This window comes from Pteropus alecto, unplaced genomic scaffold, assembly GCF_000325575.1.
Source record: "Pteropus alecto unplaced genomic scaffold, ASM32557v1 scaffold106, whole genome shotgun sequence".
In the NCBI taxonomy this organism is placed as follows: domain Eukaryota; kingdom Metazoa; phylum Chordata; class Mammalia; order Chiroptera; family Pteropodidae; genus Pteropus; species Pteropus alecto.
Window position 1 is genome coordinate 4,424,550 of NW_006442103.1, and position 10,996 is coordinate 4,435,545.

Consider the following 10,996-nt stretch of genomic DNA (forward strand, 5'->3'; position numbering starts at 1 on the left):
CCTGTTATATTTCAATTAAAAGCTCAAATAAAAACAGAAGAAATATTTTCCTTTGTTTTTAATTTGATTCAAAAAAATCAATACCAAAGCATTTTCATTATCAAGATTTCTTATGTCTAGGGTTGGCAATCACTGTTCTTTTTCTTGTTATATTTAGTTAAAACGTCTTATACCGTTCTGTTAGTTCTCATACTTATTATGTACTATTTAGGTGTTCAGAAGAGTGAGAGATCTCTAACATTTCAAAATCAAATAATAAGTTTAATATTTCATTAAGAAAATTATTGTTGAGGTTAATAATTGACTACATAATTCCCCAATCTCCCCAGGTAGCAACCTCGTATGAATCAGGGTAATGTGGTTTATAGCTTCCTGAGTGTGGTGTAGTTACCTGAGTTATTTCTCTTTGGGAATGAAATACATGTATTCTGCAACTGAATAAGTCTATACTGAGTCATAATCCTCCTACTCTAGATCACTGGAAATATCTGGTATAATTTAATACCTATTTCTTGCACTCTAATCATTTTTCTTTTCTTTAGTAGACATGTGGGAAAGCAATCACATAGTCACTGGTTTTGCAACCAGTTGAGAAGCTCTTAATTAAAAAGGAGAACATTATAGAAATATTAATTATCTTGTGCTCTCTAGTGAATTATAAACTTTCTTTGTTGTTTAGGAAAAAAATTCAGTTACTTGTATTGGTTTATGTGAGGTTAAATTACAAACTTGGGGTTTCAGGTGTAAACTGATATTGATTTACCAAATAAGGGATCTTGATTCTAACATTCCTTTTATACAACTCCCTTTTTATAGCACTGAACACCCACAGATGAGAAAAGTCCATTCATTAAACTATGTATTAATAGAACATTTGTTCTCTTGTTTTACATTTTATAAATTAAAACTTATTTTAAAAAGAGAAAAATAAATTCCATTCCCACCAGAATTTGCTGTAATTCTTACTGCAACCTAATCTGTGAGTCACAATCAGGTGTTCAGGAATGAGTGCATTAGTATACCAAACGCACCAGCTGAAAAAGTCTCTGCAATAATCGTCATGGTATTTTATCACATTGATGGTAACATGACTCCAGGCCTCTTCTTCAGTTTCACCCAATGGATTTAACACAAAGTTTATGTAGTGGTAGTTGCAGACGGTGTGGGTTTGGGTCAAGCTATCTTATGTACCAAATCAAAATGATTTTGGACACTGCATTTGAGATAGGCCTAATATTGGAAATTTGGAGAGAGGAATAAGAGTTGTTTGTCTTAAGATATAGGCCTCTCAAAATACACTAGAGATTTATATTTAACCAGCTTTCTTAAAATAACTGATTTCTTGACAGCTTCTTAAAATGAGCGCATGCCTAGCTTTATTATAGTTGCACAAATTTATACCAGTCGATAAACCATAATTATAAATTGTTTTTCCATCTGTTATCATCCTTTGAAAAAAATTTGTTTTGCATTTTTCTCCAATAATTATGAGAGATTTTGTGTTTTATTGTTTTCTATTCATAATACTTACATCTTTACTTATACTTTCATGGTTTCTGAATTGATTGCTGTTTTAGTTTCTATGGTAACTCTGCTGGTTGCCTACCTATAAATAGATATTTTATAATAATAGCAGGCTTATGAAAGTTCAATTTTTGAATACCCTCCTGCAACAAGGAGAATTGCCAGAAAAAAAACAACATATGAATCAAGGTTTGAGGAAACAGACATCTTATACCTGTCAGGGTGTAAAAATAGAAGAGTAAAATTGAAAATCTATGTAGATTGCATGCTGGCAAGTACCTGGTGAAAAGAGAGAAAACTCAAATATTTAAAACAAAAATGTACAATGGAGATATACTTTTAACTCTAGCCCCCATTGAAAAGAAATCCATGGGTATCTTTTTAAATAGCATGTATTAACCACACACAAATTCTGCAGACAGCATTCTTTTCATTGGCATCTACTCTTCAACATGATTTTATGGAAACTCTTACATATGGATATTATCTTTTGGAGACATATATAAAGTCTCCCAATCTATTTTTATCTTTTAACTTTTGTTGTATTATGGCTTCATTTGCCATACAAATATTTTAATTTATGTAGTCAAATATGTCAGTTTTTTTCTGTGGCTTCTGAGCCTGTGTGTAACTGAGGAAGCCTTCTACTGTGAGATAATAATAACACCCCCCTGTATTTCTTTTTCATTCTTAAATAATCTTTAAAGTATACTATGTTTTTAATCTATCTGGAATTTATTTTTATGTTTATTATAAGGAAGGAATCTATTTTTGGTAGAAAGTCAAATTTGGTTTTTAGCACTATCTTTTTCCTAATTTTAAGTGCCCTTTTTATCATATATTAAATTTCAAATTTATATGGATCTATATTGAACCTTTTTTGTCCTTTCATATTTATCTATTTCCACACTGATACTTGCTAATTAGCATGTATTAATATATAACAGTGCGTTTCAAATGTGTTAGTATTCTGTTTATTTGCTCTTCTATGTGAACTTTAAAATCAGCTTGAATTTCCATAAAATCCCCATTACTATTTGCATTTAGTCTATTATTTAATTCAGGAACAATTTACATCTATATAACATGACAAGCATCTATACTTACTCTGCTCAGTTTTATGTTCAACAGTAGAGTAACATTTTATTTCTTGCTCAAAAAAATTTTCTATTTTGTAGTTTTTGGGTTCATGTATAAGGAATATTTTTCCAGTTATTTTTCTATTTGCTTATTTCATTTAATGCTACTAATGCTGGCATTTTTATCTTACATTTGATCACCTAACTAGACTCTCGTATTAGTTCTGTTGGCTTTTCAGAATATGTATATTTAAAGGCATATTAAGATATGCTTTCATTTTCTACTCATATCTTATAAACTATTTTTATCAATTTTTTGTACACTTTTGAGAATAATCAAAAGTACCAAAATCTTGGGGAAAAAAACAAGAATTCACATACATAAGTGTGTATGAGTCTGTATTTATCGATCCCAATGACTATCTAGAGACAGAGTGGGGGCTGTAATTCTACAAAATAAGTAACATATTATCACTCTTTTTTATTTAAAAAAATTATTAACTTCAACTTTTTCCTAGATTTAAGATGTATTATAAATTTTCACATGATATAATCACCACTGGATTGTGAGTTTCTCAAATTCTGTGCATCTACCTTTTCACTTTGGGAACTTTCAGTGTTGCTGAATCAACCAATGAATCCTTATTACCCTAATTACTTTTAGTCAGTAAAGAAAGCCCACAGTTTGATTGAAGCCTAAAGAATTTTACTATGCTTTGAAAGAATTGTATTTTGGTACCACATTTGGTCTTATTCCTAAATTCTTTTTACATACCAGATGATTGTGCACTCAACTGAAGAAGGGGCTTTTTTGAGTTTAATCAGAATAACAAGGCTACCTGTAGATGTCTTACAAATAAGCAAGAGAACAGAAAGATAAATTACTATGATCAAAAATGCATTTTTCTAGAAAAAAAATACTTGAAACAAAATATTAATATCTGAATACCGGTCGAGTTTTTCTTTTCTTCTGGAATTTGATTGTAACTATCATTAGCATTATACTTTCTAGGTAGATTCATGAAACAAATCAATAAACTGTATTGCTTGTGACCTTTTAATCTAGGGAATGCTTGTTAGCATAGACAAATATAAATTACTCCTGACAGTTCAGATTCACTTTAATCACTCCTTTTAAGGTTTCCTTAGAGAATTATTGTAAAGGCATAAAGAAGTTGCAAGAAAAGTAACTTGACTGTATTGCATTTGGTACAATGTTCCATTAATGGATGCATTTTTTGCATTCATTTCAGGGGAGACTGTGTAATGAAATGTATGTCAGATATTTAATGTATGTTAGATACTGAAGCTGCTTTGTATTTAAAAGCTTGCCTAATAAGCGAAGTAATTGTACCTTGTATTAATCAAAATATCTTCCATTATAATAGAAGAAATTCAATTACATTGTGAAGCTATTATTTCTGATGATCAGTAGCTTGTGATTAAATACATATTTCTGATGCTAAAGAAACCCAGCCATTCCTTCAAACAGTTATATTTGCTATGCTTACAGCAAATAATGCTTTTAAAATATATAATTGTTATAAGTCTGGGAAAGAAAACATAGTGACAAAAATCAAATATCAGCAATGCCTTCCATTTCTTGACCTGTTCAGGCCATGGTATCTAGAGCAAAACTTATTCTATCTATATCCACATCAATGGTATTTTGTTTGAATAAATTATCAGAAAAACAATAATTAAAAGAATGGGTTGTGATGTTGGAAAACAGGCCTTAACATCTATGAGGAATGGCTAGTTTCAGAAACTAGGTATCATAAGACATATCATTACTGTAAATTAAATTATTTCCCAGTGCTCTAGTGATGAAATGTTATTGCCGATGCCATATTTGCAATATTGTTAAGTTCTAGGTAGAGCAAAAGCCTCCCATTCGCTTTCTTTCCAATTCACTTTCTGATTGGCTATGCCCTGCTCTGGTCTGTGCACATGCCAGTAAGAATAACCTTTAGGTAACTCTGAACTGCTTTTACTTCTTTTAAAGGTAAACATGCTCTCTTTTGTATACAATCCAATCCTTTTTCTCTCTGGGGGTTTTAGAATATGGAAATATTAAATTCTCAGTGAACATAACAATATTCTCACAGGTACAAACGTATATTATTTGTTATGGGAACTCTCTTTAAAAATATATGCCCTGATAGGTCTTAAACTATTTGCTTCTAATTAGGCTTAGAAATCTGGGAAAGCTTAAGACATCTTTCTTAAATAGCTCTCATGTGCCTTATCCTATTTGTGTCTGTCCTAAGGCCATACTTTAGTTCCAAGATTTGTTTTGCAGCCCTAGCATCTCAACCCTACTCTGGCATTGTTCTCCTACAGCACAGCTTCCCCATCTTGAGCATCAGAATCCATCCTACAATACAGATGCCTTTGACCTTTAAGATGTCTAAGTAGGAAGTACAGAAGAGAGCCCACAAGATCAGTCTCCACCCTTCACTCTGATACATACAAATTGCCATGATGCTTCTTCCTCTTGTTCTACATTATTGATTCCTATTACAATACTCACACTACCTTCTCACTCACCCCCTGCCTTTGTAGTTAGGGCCCTCTGAACTGCTCCCCTCTCTCAAGATGTTCCAAGTCTTCTCTAAAAGAGAGGTCTTCTAGCTCTGGTTGGATTCTGTTCCTGCCCACATGGGGATTCAGCTAGTTTTGTTGAGCACATCTTTCAAATCCCAATTTCCCCCCATGGAATATAGCATTGGTTAAATAGTCTAAACTTTGTCACATCTCAAGGCCTATTTTGGACCTCATCACATCTCTCTGTGTAAGATTTACTTACAGATCGGTGCATTATTTTTATTTCTGGGTTGTTCGCACATCTCCAACCACCAGTCTTGTCTTATTCTTTCTATTCACTTAAAATCAACAAGAATCCACTGAACAACTATTATGTATCTAGAAGATGCTTAATACAAGAAGTGTAATGCATGGTCCCTACCCAAGAAGTTGACTTTTCAAAAGTTGTGTTTCCTTTCTTTGCAGCATTCTGAAATCCAATTTATGTATGTTTGAAGAATCAATATAACAGAGGAGATAATGGAGAGAGATGAACCAATAATTTTTTTTAAGTATGACTATCATGTAGGTGAGGACTGAAATTTGGGATTGATGAATGATTCATGTACCTAAAAGAGTTTAGAGGTAAACTACTTTTAGATCACATGAAAGAAGCAGAGCTTTCATGTAAACTTTGTCTATAAAATCATAATCTAAAATTGTAACAGATTTTACTTAATTTTGAGTTACTGTTTAATCTAAGTCTGCATACTGTGTAAGTCTTTGGGAACACTGAGATGAATTATATATAAGGGAAAATCAGAAGCTATCTGCATCAGAAAGCACCAGCAATAATAATTGGTAAAAGCTACAGGAGAGTCTAAAAACCATACAAATTACAATCCACGGAAAACATGAAAAGCCTACTGGGTAAGAGATTCACCAAAAAAAGCAAATAATATAAGGCAAATCTGCTTCCAACACTCGTTAGGTATGAGGTATGAAACAACTATACAGCTCTTATTGAGTATGGGTATTCAAGAGATTTTCACCTTTACAAGTAAGAGAATTTGAAATAAAGAATGATATCTCTTTCCATATCTGAAGCACTTAAAAAAAAAGCTTCTCATGACATTTCTCATGACATCTTTACAAGAATTTTAACAGGAAGTCTTATGTCCTGATGTCCATCTTATGAGATCTAAAAAGGAAAATGAACTAGAAAATGATTTGAAGGAAAATAGAAACAAACTTCTCTGACCTCACTGTTGTAAACAGAGGTTGCCTAGTTGTAATATAATTATAGGGAGGCCTTTGGTAGGAGTCCACTAAGAAGCTAGTGATATGCTAGTATAGATCACAGGACACTTTGAACTAGGTGAACTTATGCATGAACCTTATAGACTCTTATGCATAACAAATATCTAATATTTACTTAACTAGTTTAATATCTACTTCCCTAATTTACAAAGTGCTTTTATGCACAGATATATTTGATCCTCTCAATAGGTCTGTAGGGAAGGTAATACTCGCTACTTTTTAAGGAAGAGAGAACAGAAGCTTAGAAAGGCTGGGAACTTTGTCCGAAGCCACCTGATACTGAGCAATAAGTAGTAGAAGCAGGAAAATCCGGGATCTGGATTTTAAAGTCACATGTTTTGCTACTTTGCCAGGGACTGGTAAGAAACACAGAAGATGCTATGTTAGGTTTACAGCCCTGTGAACACACAATTTATTGAATTGTTTCTTAAGTCGAATAGTCATGCGATTAATTTTCTTAGTGTCACAATAATGAAATTAGTTAAATCTATATTTTGAACTCTTTTTCTAGTGATTAAATTGTTGTTTTGTTATTTAAGCAACAATGCCAATAGCAAAGCTAAATATCTTTAGAATTGACTATAAATGTCCACTTAATTTGCTAATGATTCTCTTTCACTTTGGTCTCTCTTCATTATTTGATTATATTTTGTCTTTGCATGGTTTAAAATACAGCCTTACAGTTCTCTTCTAGATAGTTTAGCAATTTTTTGCTCCAAAACAAAATAATGAGGGAACTATATAAATAATCTCTGTCTTGGTCTGTCATCTCCTTTGTAAACCTTCACTAAGCTAAGTAATCCTCATTCCTCTTTACCAGAACCACTCAGCAGTCAGTCGAAACAACAGTTTGGTTTTTGGTTTTTGGTTTTAATCACTTTCCTCCTTTTCTTGATAGCCAGTGAGAAAACTTTAGCTTTAAGTCTCAACTGTACTATTAACTAGCTGTCTGACCTTGAACAGAAGATTTTACTTTTACATTCATTTTCTGATGAGGGAAATGAGGGAACCGAACTGAAAGATTTTCAAGGACTCTTTTAGATCTAATATTATATTATTACACTAAGACATAATCTCCACGAATACAAGGACTTTGTTGATTTTGTTCATTGCTGTATTCTCAGTGCTGAGAAGAGCATTTGCTAAAAGATACTTAACAAATGAATAAATGAATAGCAACTCATTTCAAGTTTAGAGAGGGCACATTCAGTAAGCAAAAGAAATCATATGGTTTATTATTAAAGGAAGGCCTCTCCAAGGAGTAATGAAGTCCAGGAAAGAACCCACCACTTTGAAAGTTCAGAAACTTGACTCAATCTACTCATTTAAGGTGAGATACCACCTCACATCCATTAGCAAGAACGTGGAGGGAACCCTCATATAGTGATGGTGGGAACGTAAATTGGTACAGCCACTATAAAAAAACAGTATGAATGTTCCTAAAAAATTAAGAATAGAATTACCATATAACTTAGCAATCCCTCTTCTGGATAGCTACCCAAAAAATTTGAAAACACTTATTCATATGTTTATTGTAGCATTATTTACAATAGCTGAGACATGGAAACAACCCAGATGCCTTTCGACTGGATGACTGAATAAAGATGTGGTACATATATATAATGTAATACTACTCAGCCATAATAAAAAGATAAAATGTCGCCATTTGAAAAAACATGGATGGACCTTGGATTTACTATGCTAAGTAAAATAAGCCAGACAGAAAAGGACAAGAACTGTATTATTTCACTCATGTGGTATAGAAAACAAAGGGCAATGACAAAACAAACAAAAAACTGATAAATATAAACAACAACATAGTGGTTACCAGAGGGGAAGAGTTATGGGAAGGATAAAGGGGGTAAAGGGGGTCAAATATATGGTGACAGAAGACTAGATGTAGGATAGTGAGCACACAATAGAGGATACGTATATTTTATTATAAAGTTGTACACTTGAAATTTAAACAACATTATTAACCAATGTTATCCCAATAATTTAATTAAAAATAAATAAATGAAAATAAAGGTGATTAGGATTAGAAGAACAAACCAAATTTCACAAGCGACTGGTTGACAAACTATAATTATAAATTCATAACTTCCTATAAAGGACTTTAACTATGTGTGCATTGGGATTTCTGTTCTTTCTGGTGAATGAATCCCAGGAATAAGTCTAGATCAATGCAATTACCTCAAAAATTTGCAATGACCAACCTGCTTAGGCCAGATAAGGAATTAAGTATTTGGGAGTATTTTTCAAAGTCAAACAGTCTTTTACAGTTTAAGAATCTATCTCCAGTGTTGCTCATTCAGTTATTCAATTAGTTCAAGTATACCAGCCAAAGTTTGTCATTAAAAAGAAAACTTTTTTACTCTTACTCTAGAATGCTCACAGACGACTATTTCTTTTATTTGAAAATGTAGATTTTTTCATTTTTTTAATTTTTCTTTTTTTATTATTTATTTATTATGGTGAAATTGAGTAACAAAATTCAATTATATACATATATATACATATTCAGTTATGTATATAATTGAATTTTGTTAATATATATAATTTTGTTAATATATTATATATATATATATGTATGTGTGTATATATATTATTGCATTGTGTGTTCACTGCCCATAGTTAGATTTCTTTCTGTTACCACATATTTGAGCCCTTTTCCCCATCTACCTCCTGCCTCACCCTCTCCTCTCTGGTAACCACTAGTCTGTAGTCCATGTCCATGAGTCTGTTTGTTTGTCCTGTTCCTTTGTTGCTTTTAGATTTATATCTCATATAAATGATATCATACGGTTTTCAACCTTTCTACCTGACTTATTTTGCTTAGCATGATTATCTCAAGATCCATCCATGTTGTCGCAAATGGCAGTATTTCATCTTTTCTTATAGCTGAGTAATATTCCATTGTATATACGTACTACATCTTCTTTATCCTATCTTCTATTGTGGGACACAGGTTTCTTCCATGACCTGGCCACCATGAATCATGCTGCTATGAACATTTGTGTGCATATATCTTTTCAGATAAATGTTTTCAAGTGTTTTGGGTAAATATCCAGGTAGAGGAATTGCTAGATCATATGGAAGATCAATTCTTAGTTTTTTGAGGAACATCCATACTGTTTTCCATAGTGGCTGTACCAATTTATAGTCCCACCAGCAATGTATGAGGGTACCTTTTTCTTCACATTCTCTCCAACATTTGTTATTACTTGTTCTGTTGATTATCGCCATTCTAACAAGTGTGAGATAGTATCTCATTGTAGTTTTGATTTGCATTTCCCTAATAGCTAGTGAAGGTGAACCTATTTTCATATGTCTGTTGGCCATTTGTAAGCCTTTTTGTGAGAAGTATCTCTTCATCTTCTCTGCTCATTTTTTAACTGGAGTATTTGTTTTTTTGTCGTCATTGAGTTGTATGAGTTCTTTGTATATTTTATATATTAGGCCCTTATCAGGGGCATGGTTTGCAAATATCTTCTCCCATTCTGATAGTTGTCTCTGTCTTGTTGACAGTTTCTCTTGCTGTGCAGAAGCTTTTCAGTTTGATATAGTCCCATTCATTTATTTTTGCTTTTACTTCCCTTGCTTTGAGGTCAAATTCATAAAATCCTCTTTAGTTCCAAAGTCCATGAGTTTCTTCCTAAGTTTCCTTCTATACAATTTATTGTTTCCATTCTTATATTTCAGGTCCTTAATCCATTTTGAGTTAATTTTGGTGTGTGGTGATGAACAACAGTCTAGTTTCATTCTTTTGCAGGTGGCTTTCAGTTTTCCCAGCACCATTTATTGAAGAGGCTTTCCTTTCTCCACTGTATGTTTTTGGCTTTTTTTGTCAAAAATTATTTGCCCACATAAATGTGGGTTTACTTCTGGACTTTCAATTCTGTTCCACTGGTCAGTGTGTCTGTTTTGCTGCCAATACCATGCCATTTTGATTATTGTCTCTCTGTAGTATAATTTGAAGTCAAGCAGCATGATGCCTCTAGCCTTGTTCTTTGTTCTCAGGATGGCTTTGGCAGTTCGGGGTCTTTTATTCTCCCATACAAATCTGATGATTTTTTGTTCTCTTTCTTTAAAAAGTGCCAATGGGATTTTGATGGGGATTGCATTAAATCTGTATAATGTTTTAGGTAATATGGTCATTTTAACTATGTTGATTCTTCCAATCCAAGAACAAGGAATATCTTTCCATTTCTTTGTATCTTCCTCATTTTTTTTTAATAGGGTCTTGTAGTTTTCATTATATAGGACCTTCACTTCTTTTCATTAAATTTATTCCTAGGTATTTTATTCTTTTTGTCACAAGTGTAAAAGTAATTATATTTTTCCACTTCTTTTTCTGATGCTTCGTTATTAGAACACTATGGATTTTTTAAACGTTGATTTTGTTTCCAAAAACTTTACTGTATTTGTTTATCGTTTCTAGTAGTGTTCTTGGGGAGTCTTTATGTGTTTTCTATATAGAGAATCATGTCATCCAGAAATAGCAAGTTTGACTTCTTCGTTTCCTATTTGGAAGTCTTTTATGTCTT